Source organism: Poecilia latipinna, unplaced genomic scaffold, assembly GCF_001443285.1.
Source record: "Poecilia latipinna isolate Pla-1442-1.1 unplaced genomic scaffold, P_latipinna-1.0 Scaffold2040, whole genome shotgun sequence".
Lineage (NCBI taxonomy): Eukaryota > Metazoa > Chordata > Actinopteri > Cyprinodontiformes > Poeciliidae > Poecilia > Poecilia latipinna.
This window is the reverse complement of record NW_015114656.1, coordinates 10146-19817: the sequence shown is the minus strand read 5'-3', so window position 1 is coordinate 19817 and position 9672 is coordinate 10146. Positions and strand designations below refer to the sequence as shown.

Genomic DNA, 9672 nt, shown 5'->3' with positions numbered 1-9672 from the left:
TTTAAACTTTTAATGAGTTGATTTGTCCTTTTCATAAATGCATTTCTGTCAGTCTTCACACAAGAATAAGGGCAATCGATGACATCATGATGGTAAAGAGACTGGAAGAGGAAAAGAGGATCTTTGTTGATGGACCATCATTGGAAATCTCTGTCATCCTATGAAGACACTCTAAAGGAGTTTCCCACCTGTTATCGGGAGGTAAATTTAAAAGTAGGTTTTTAAGTAACGCATAATCATACCAAAAGTAAAAGCATCTAAATTTGGGATTTTTATTTATGTTCAACTTTAAAGGTTTGTCCTGTGACCTAACTGATGAAGTCCAAGAGGTCTCCAGAGCATCATCCTCAGAGAGCTGCAGCACCAACAGATGAAGCTGTTGGTGCATTATCTACAGCTGGGGAGCCCAAAGTGGGTCCTGGAGGCCCGGCATCCTGCATGTTTTAGTTCTCTCCCTGGTTTAACACACCTGCATCAAATGATGACTCTTTAGAGGCCTAAGAAGAACATTGACAAGCTGAAAAGGTTGTTTCTACCACCAGGGATCTCTCCCTGGTGGTAAGACATGCAGGATGCCAGGCCACTAGGACTGACTTTGGACACCCCGATCTACAGACTTTGTCAGGAGCAGAGAGCGTTACCTTCGACGACGACTTCAGTAGTGACTGATATTAGTCATATATATATAGTTTGCTCATAAGTCACAAAGAGACACCTTACAATTTGTTCTTGTGCTTTCATGTTTCCAAATGGGCAGTGTTTTATCTTGTTGATTCTTTTTTTTAAATAGTTAATTTGTTTGTGCCTTTGTACTTTCTAAAAGGGTTTACTAGAGCTGTAATTACTTCCACTTGCATGTCATTGAGTGTGTTTCTTTTTCACTTATGTTCCTGCACATCTAGTGTATTTTTTAGGTAATAAGAGAAATTGTAGTTAATTTAATAGTTTTACTATTTTTACTTCAAGTGGAGTAATAACACTTGTGCTTATGTTGAGCAGTTAAATGGCTACAACACTACGTTAAGCAGTCCCAGTGATTCTGTAGTATCTAACATAACCAAGACATCTTTTTGGATCTTCTACTTTTCTTTTTTTATTAATATGTGCAGCTCTGACTTATTTCTTAATCCAAAGAATACACAAAGTGTGTACTGGTGGAACAATTTCTTATCCTTGGTCAATTGAATGCGGTTCAGTTTGTCTGTCAATGTCTTTATTAAAAAGAAATAAGTTAAATAAAATTTCAGTACTTGTCAAAGTGATCTTTTAATGCGGTATTCAGGTATGATTTTGTTTAATGAGATGTATTTAAAAATCATAAAGGCATGATTTTATAAACAAAACAGCATCTAATGTAGTGGATTATTCAGGACATGTTCTGTATCCATCAGCTGATGACAAGTCAGTAATGAAGGATATTAAAATGTTGGACGAACAAGAAGTGATTTCAAGAAATTGTCAGGAGAAATAAGTTGTTCAGCTTTTAGGTACTCTTTAAGGACATATGAAAATTAGTTATAATTGCATACATAGACCTAGTGTTATTTAAGCATGTTCAACAGTTGACAGGTGAGAAAGGAAGCCAACTAAGGTTTGGTAGAAAACTTACTGTCGGTGTCACTTAGTTGAAATGCTTCAGATTTGGACATAAGCACATTTTACTTGCCTAATCTTTTTTATTTATTTTGTTAAAAAGTGTAAGTGTCTTTCTGCTGAGGAAAAAGTTAGCAAAGACATGGTATTACTTTATCAGAAATAACTTCAGTGAGTCTGAAGTGGGGCTTTTGTACGTACCTTTTTCTCATTTATAAAAATGACGTTCATCGGTACAAGCACATTTTATGGGGAGAGACCAAGTAAGTGCATAAAACTTTTTACTGTGCAAATTTTGGTTTAAAATTTTGTTGGCATATTCTAAATAAGTCTGTTGGCAGCATATTAAAACATTCTATGAATTATTTTGACTGTACTTTATCGTAGTATTTAAAAGTTGAAAAATTGTCCTCTGTAGTGGACATTTGTAATTATTTTTCTGTATCCATCCACCCGTTCATCCATCTATCAATCCATCCATCCATCCACTCATTCATTTACCCACCCATCCATCCATCCATCCATCCATCCATCCACCCACCCAGCCATTCATCCTCCCACCAACCCATCCATCCATCCATCCATCCAACCCGGAGAGAACCCACCATACACAGGGAGAACATGCAAACTCTATGCAGAAAGACCCTGGGCCAGGTTCCGGGTTCTTGGCCTTCTTGCTGGCAACAGTGCTCAGTTTTGTCAATGTGAAATTCATTCTTATGTTTGGATATTTCTTTGGGACAAACTGGTTGCCATCAAGGTTCAATTTCAAATGTATGGGGTTCCGATGTCCACTGTAGTGGACACATGATATTTCAAAAATAAAAACTTTTTTTCCAAAAAAAAAAATGTTTTCAGTATACTAATTACCTTACAAAGATTGTGGAATTTTAAAAAAATGGTGATTGGACAATATTTTTTTTTCCTGGTAGTCAGGAGGGTATTTCAAGTAACCCCACGACATTTTATTTAGATCAAGTTCTGAGTTTTGACTAGGCCATTCCATTTCCTAAATCTCAGCCAGTGGATTTGCTGCACTGTGAAAGTAAATTTATGCCCAACAGTAGGAATTCAACTGCTTCTTTTCTTTAATCCTGTGTGTTGTTGTGTAACAAACGTCTTATGACAGATAAGGGGTCGGTGGTCTTGCTTTGATGTTACAAATTTATTTTGTTTCCCTGATTTGTGCCTCTGACCACACAATACAGCCGTCTGATCACAAGACAAATACTCTATCCACAGAGCCACGGTCGCTTACTGGGGAATCTGTCCCTGGTAAGCTTGAGTCATGGTGTCAGACTAGGGATACAAATATGGTATTAAACTTAATAATTTCAAGTAAAGTCAAAGTATGGTAATTTAAGGAAAATATTTGTGTATTTAGAGGACACTAAAAAGAGTATTAAAATTTAGTTTGGAACTACTTAAAAGTTTGAGTTGGCTTTCTGTAGAATTAAGTCAAAGAGATTTTAAATGTTTATTATAAGAAAATAAATGATTTGAGTAAAAGTGACTTAAATTTGTTGTTAAACCCCCTTATTAATTAAGTTATAAAAACTTACCAAATTGAGTTGGAAAGACTTAATGAATTGAGTTGGATGATCTTAATAAATTGAGTTGGTCAGACATAGGATATGAAACTGGCATTGAACTCAATTGTTTTAAGTAAAGTCAAAGTGAAAAGTTCCTTTAGGTTAAAGATTTGTAAGTTTTGAGTTAAATGAACACAAAAAAGTAAGTTGTCATAGCGAAAGCAAAAGAATTAAGTGAAATTAATGTAAATAAGTCCATAAGATGAACTGCAGCCCAAATACAGTTTTTAGAGTGTGTCAAGTACTTTTTCCCCATCGGTAAGATTCTGCTTCTCATTTCTTTGAGGTTGTGTAATAAGCTCTCTGATGGCTGACGGTTATGTTGATGCATAAGCGAGTGATGCAAAGCGTTATTAATCACTATCAGTTTCTCAGACATGGCACTGCATCTTGCTAGAGGAAGTGTGTGTGTAAGACTGAACCGACAAGGCAACGCCCTGTATGGTCCTGGATTTGGAGGCTCTGATCCTCATCCCAGTCACTTCACACTCAGCTGCAAACTCCTCCAGTGAGAGTTGTAGATCATGACTTAATGATGCCAGTAGGACCACATCATCTGCAAAAAGCAGAGACATGAGCCTAAGGCCACCAAATCAGATTCCCTCAATACCTTGGCTGCACCTAGAACAGAATCTGTAACAAAGGGCAACCTAGGCAGAGTCCAACTCTCACTGGAAATGAGCCCGACTTACTGCTGGTAATGCAGACCAAGCTTTATCACTGGTTATATAGGAATCTAAAAGCCCATTTTAAAGGGCCTAGTACCCTACCTTCCCAGAATAGCCCCCAGAGGATTCACAAAGGGACAATGTCAAACTGATTCTCACCCAAACGTAGACTGTTTGAGTGAGAACTCCCATGCACCCTCTAGAACCCTGCTGAGAGTGTAAAGCTGGTCCAGTGTTCCATGACTGGGACAAAAATAGCACGGCTCTTCCAGAATCCAAGTCTGACTATCTGATGGATCCTCCTTTCCAGAAACCTTGAAAAGACCTTACCAGGGAGGCTTCAGAGTGTGATCCCCCAGTAGTTGGAACACACTTTATGGTCCCCCTTTTTGAATAGGGGGACCAGCACCCTGGTTTGTCAATTCAGGGGAACTGTCCCGGTTGTTCACACAATATTGCAAAGTTGTATCAACTAACACAACCCCACAACATCAAGAACTTTCAGGAACTCCAGGAAAATCTCATCCATCCACAGGGCCACCTCAGTGACATCTGCACCAGGGATTAGAAAGCGTGACCCAAGGTCCTCACTCTCAGCTTCCTCAGTTTAAGACGTGCTGCTGGAATTGAAGAGTTCTTCATAGAATTCTGTCCAATGACACACAATGCCCCGAGTGGAGGATGGTGAACCATCTGGCCAAGACACCAGATTGTGGACCAGAATCACCTCGAAGTCAACAATATCCATCTAGGTCTCACTGAATGTTGAAGTTCCCCAGTACAACATGGAAGTTTCTCTCCAAGGACTCCTAAACAATTGAGTAATCTGAACTACTGTTTGCACAAACAGCCAAACTCATCCTCCCTCAAGTAGGAGGAGGGACCCTGCCGTGTTGTTCAACGTTTGAACTCCAAAGTGCATTTACCAGATGGGGTAGCAACAAGTATGCCCACTCCTGCACTGTGCCTCTCAGCAATGGCAACTCCAGTGAGAAAGAGTGTTCAATCCCTCTCAAAACGAGTGTTGCCAGAGCCAGAGAAGTGCGTCGAGGTGAGTCCAACTACTTCTAGCTAAAACCTTTCAGTCTCACACACCAGCTTCCCCACTAGAGCGCTGCCATGCCACACTGAGATCTATTTATATTATATTCATATTATATGACGGTGCATTAGTATTTTATGAACAATTTCTCAGAAAGGAATTTCTGATTCTGTACAATAGCAGTTTGCAGCAATTTCATAAACCTTTGTTGTTGCTGCTGCTTGTAAAACACCTAGCAGGGTGTATTTACCTGCAAACATTAATCCATCCACACACATACCCGACCAACTCTTAGAATTAGCAGAAGTTTCCAATTCTGTTGATTTCTCAGCAAAAGATTTAGGCTGCTTAGATTCATCCGTCAAAGTTTTAGCTGAAGTCGCATCTCTGGTAGAAGTCTTTAAATGCCTACATTTGCTTTTTAAAGTTTGTGTTTGAGATGATGTTTCACATGGAGGCTGAAACTCCTTTAGTTTATAAGTCGCACATTCGGTCTGAGTCGATTTTTCCATTGATTCCGAAATGAAATGCTCAGTCTGTGTAGATTTGTTGGCAAAACATTTTGGCTGCTTACGACGACTGCTCAAATTTTCCGTTTGAGTAGAATTTTCAGATGTAAAGATTTTAGGTTTCTGTTGGTTTTCAACTTTTATAGTTTTTTCAACTTTCTCCAGCAGTATTTGTTCTTGTTGTTTTGTCTCCCTATTTGAATCTCTTAGAGACTTTGTGAGGTCAGACATTTCATCTATCATGCGATTTTTATGTTTTATTTGAGCATTAAGTTTTCTGTTTTCCTCCTCCAAGTACAAAATCTTTTCCTCAGAACTCTCTTGTGCGTTTCTTAAAATCGTACATTCATCTATCAATGCTGTTGTCTTCAACTTCAGTCTAGTGACTTCGGCTTTCAGTACACGATTTTCTTCTGTCAGAGAGCATTGGATCTTTCTACTTTCTTCTTCGGATTCCATCAAATGATCATTCAGTGTTGTTAATATTGATATTTTGTGTTTTGATTTCGCAGTTTCATCTGAAAGCTTCTCTATTTCACTTCGGAGTTCCTTTTCTCTCCCTTCTGCCTCAAGTTCCAGATTATAATTTGCTTTTCTCAGCTTTTCGTTCTCCTGCTCATAATTTAAACACCTTCTTCTAAGAATCTGTAATTCTTCCATTTTTTACCTACCTACTTAATAAAAATCTTTCTTGCTTTGCTTGGTCCTGGCAAATGAATCCAGTGTATTTTGTAAACTAGTCACATTCTACGTCACCAACATTTAATGCGTCATAATGACAACCGGTTGTGACGATCTGTGCTGCCACGTCACTTTTTCCAAACTTTGTGCGTCAATATAGCTGTCTGTTGTGTACAAAGCGCGTGCTCTATTATCGGGCTGAGCATGCGTAGTGCCACGATGTAGGATTGATAGAATCCGAGACACCCACTGAACCCGGCTTCTGCGATGTCACGCAAATAAACCTCGTTCTTTTCTTACTTTCTCCCACAACGCCCGGTAATTATTGAACAACAATGAAACCTTCACTATGTATTTTATCAATGCATTTTTAGACACGACAGGGATAATTATCAGCGTTATAAATTAAGAAGGAAAGGAGACTAACATATGGTAGGATATATAGGCTACACCCGTTGCCGTGGCAACCGCTCGCTCCTCTAGCCGAGCACAGATTACGTTTAAAACATTCAGTCCGTTACGATATCAGGTTTTCAGGCTTGATATTTATTTCACGATCATTAATCCTCTCATGAACACAGCAGTGGATGATTAGTTAATTTTAAACCCCTGTTCTGCTGGTTATTTTGATAATGGAACCGAAACGCACATCACTGAGATTATTATTGTTGTTGGGTCATTAATCTGAAAATTTTTTGTTGACTTTTTTGTTGTTGTTGTTCTTTAATAAAGTTATGAACGTTTTGATAAGGAGTCAGAGGAGGACGTGCTGGTCTCAGCGTCCTGGCGGTGTTCAGTTTGTCACCTGATGCCGAGATCGACTCAAAACCTTCCTCAATCGACGTGTTGCTCTAGTAAAACACAAACAGTTCAGAAACAATATGAAATTAACTGATTAAGTCGTGTTTTAAATTGTTCTTGAAAAACTAATCAGCTGATTAGTGGGTGCACTCACGGCTCAAAGTGAACCCATTGATTTTTTTTACAGCAGACATCGGCTCCCCTCTCTTGCAGGTACTGCGGACCCCCGCTAAATCTTTTAGGGGTACTCAGTACCCTACCGTATCCTCCTACTAATGAGCTAATGAGCCCGATAAGGTTGTGAAAAGGAAGTGAAGGTGGGGAAACAGGGCCTGGATGTATTCAAGGGTCCAAAACGGGTAGGAATTTACAGTCACTTTATGTAACCAGTATTTTCCAATTAAAACCACCCAGTTACAAAAGCACAAATTCATTGTGTTTTGGATGAATTTGTCATATTTCAAAACTTTGTAGAAAATCGGTACACTTAATTATGCCATTTTTAATGCCATATAGAAAATGCTGTGTACATAAACAAATTTTCTGTCAACAAAAAAAGCAATGTCATTTTTATTTTATTTCAACAATTTTACAAGGTGAAATACAGTACATGTAGTTGCAAAGTCAATATCATTGTCATATGAAAAGTCATATCATATTCCTTTTGGAAAATTATTTTTGGTGAGGAAATAAATACCGCCTCTGGCAAATACCCCAAACAAGACTACTATATTTGCACAAATTTTAACTATAATTTATGACTGGAGTTGGTGTTGTTAAGGAAGAAGTTGCAAGAGCAAATCTGATTTGTTACTTCTGTGTAGAAAGTTTTATACTGAAGGAGTATTCTTATCTTTAATTTATTCAAATAAGGCGTATCTTTGCTCATCCAACCAGGAGCTATCTCTGACCATCTCTCAAGCCAGAAACCCCGGCCGTGTTTACGGCCTTTCACAGATGAGTGTGAAAAGCTACAACTTCTCCAGTATTGTTTTCCACACAGACAAAAGGCAGTTCAAACGATCCTAGCAAACCATCTGCAGTAATTACAAGTAAAATAAAGGTCAAAAAGTCAGAATACATTACTAAATTCAAAACCACAATTAGGCCATTTGAATTAAGACATGTTAAGTTTTAAAACTAGCTTATTTCAAATTTATTTTCTCAACAGTGTGCACCGATAAACTGGAACTGACTTCCTTAAGTTCGGGATACTGGGATTGACCGAAACTTACATGTGACATACATGTTATCTACAGGTGTCATCTAACTTAGCAAAGTTGTAAAAATCAAATACTGTTCCTCTTTAGCTCTGTTGTGAAATGTTTAACTGAGAAAACGGTCCACCAGGTAATGTTTGCATTTTAAAAGTTAATATTCTATTAATACATCAAACTGAGCCACTTTCTCACTATATTTAGCAACAATCAGAATACAATTTTTTTTTTCAAAGATCATAATCAGCAGATAATTATTTTTCTTTTCTTAAAGATTGTCAATTGTCGATCATCCAGAATTGCAATCGATGCACCTTTTACAATGAAATTTACAATGGCAAAATGTATAAAGACTAAGACTGACTCAAGATTATGGGAGCAACAAAGCTTTCATTGCCTGAACAGTTTCAATACTCCCAGCGCCTGCGTGAGAGGAACATCGGTGTTTGGCAATGCCGCAAGGTCTTCCGCGTTTAATGGGCACATAAGTTGGACCTCAGGAATACTGACGTTAGAAGTGGATGGAGTATGTGGACCTTCCCAGTCTACACCATAGTCATCACCAACCTAAACACAAAGAATATGGTGAGTGTACATAAGCTAGTACAAAATGGGAGAGTACTTCAAGTTAAAAGTTTTACCTCCGAAAAGTCACGTCCTTCCTTCTCATTTAGTAGCCACAACTGCAAAGGTGTATGGTGGCTCGAAGTTCGTAGTCCATGGTTATTCCATGCCTCCTTGAAGCAGTGAAGGCCATGTTGAGTATGTGGCATGAAGCATCTGTGTAGTGAATACAACTCAATCTCATCATCTGGATTTAGAATTCCCTCGGCTTCCATTTGCATGAAGATTGTGTAGTAGAGATCGAGCACGTTCTCATAAACATCTCTCCAAAGACACTCTATTCTGTATCGGAATAAAATACATTTCTTCTTTAGCACACATTGTACAACAGATAATATACAAACTTGAAGCTCTTCACAAATGATGTTAGATTGAGTACAAGTTCAGTGTATTTAAGATAAAATGGTATCAACATATTAAAAAATATGAAGAAATTGGATATTGATGTTAATTATCACAGAGCAACTCTTAGTCTCCCAATCCCTCATACCTCTGGTTATGCACACATCTTCCAGTCATATGAGAATTTCTGTTCACTCCATTAGTTTGGACCACAAACTGAGCAACCATCACATTTTCACCCCCCTTGTCAGATCTGTAGACATGAGTACAAGTAATTAATGGATTAACAAAAAAAAGAGAGAACTACATCCTTGACTAGCACAATATAACAAGACAGTGCAACCAGAAATTCAATATATGGACTTATAAATGATAATGGAGTAGTAAGTAATCCATATTACATCTGTATCACATAAACATTAAATGCAATTATAATAACATGAGAATAGAACTAAGAACACTGAATTACTGTTGGAAAAATTAGGCTAAATGTAATTCTTTCAGTCTCACATGTAGTTCTTACATTTGCTGTGTGATGCATTGTAGACCAGTGTTTCTCAACCTATTTTGGGCCAAGGTACACTGTTTTAATTGAAAAAATCA

The 9672-nt window shown here is 38.0% G+C and overlaps 1 long non-coding RNA gene across 1 annotated transcript in view; it reads right to left on the bottom strand.

The window, feature by feature from the left end:
* Positions 1-564: 564 nt before the first annotated feature.
* Positions 565-9672, bottom strand: part of LOC106935899 (uncharacterized) — a 17374-nt gene continuing 8266 nt past the window's right edge. The window contains exons 2-3 of the long non-coding RNA XR_001421998.1: positions 7013-7019; positions 565-693 (exon numbers count right to left, since the gene is read on the bottom strand). This is a non-coding gene — a long non-coding RNA (uncharacterized LOC106935899). The remainder of the gene's footprint in view (positions 694-7012; positions 7020-9672) is intronic.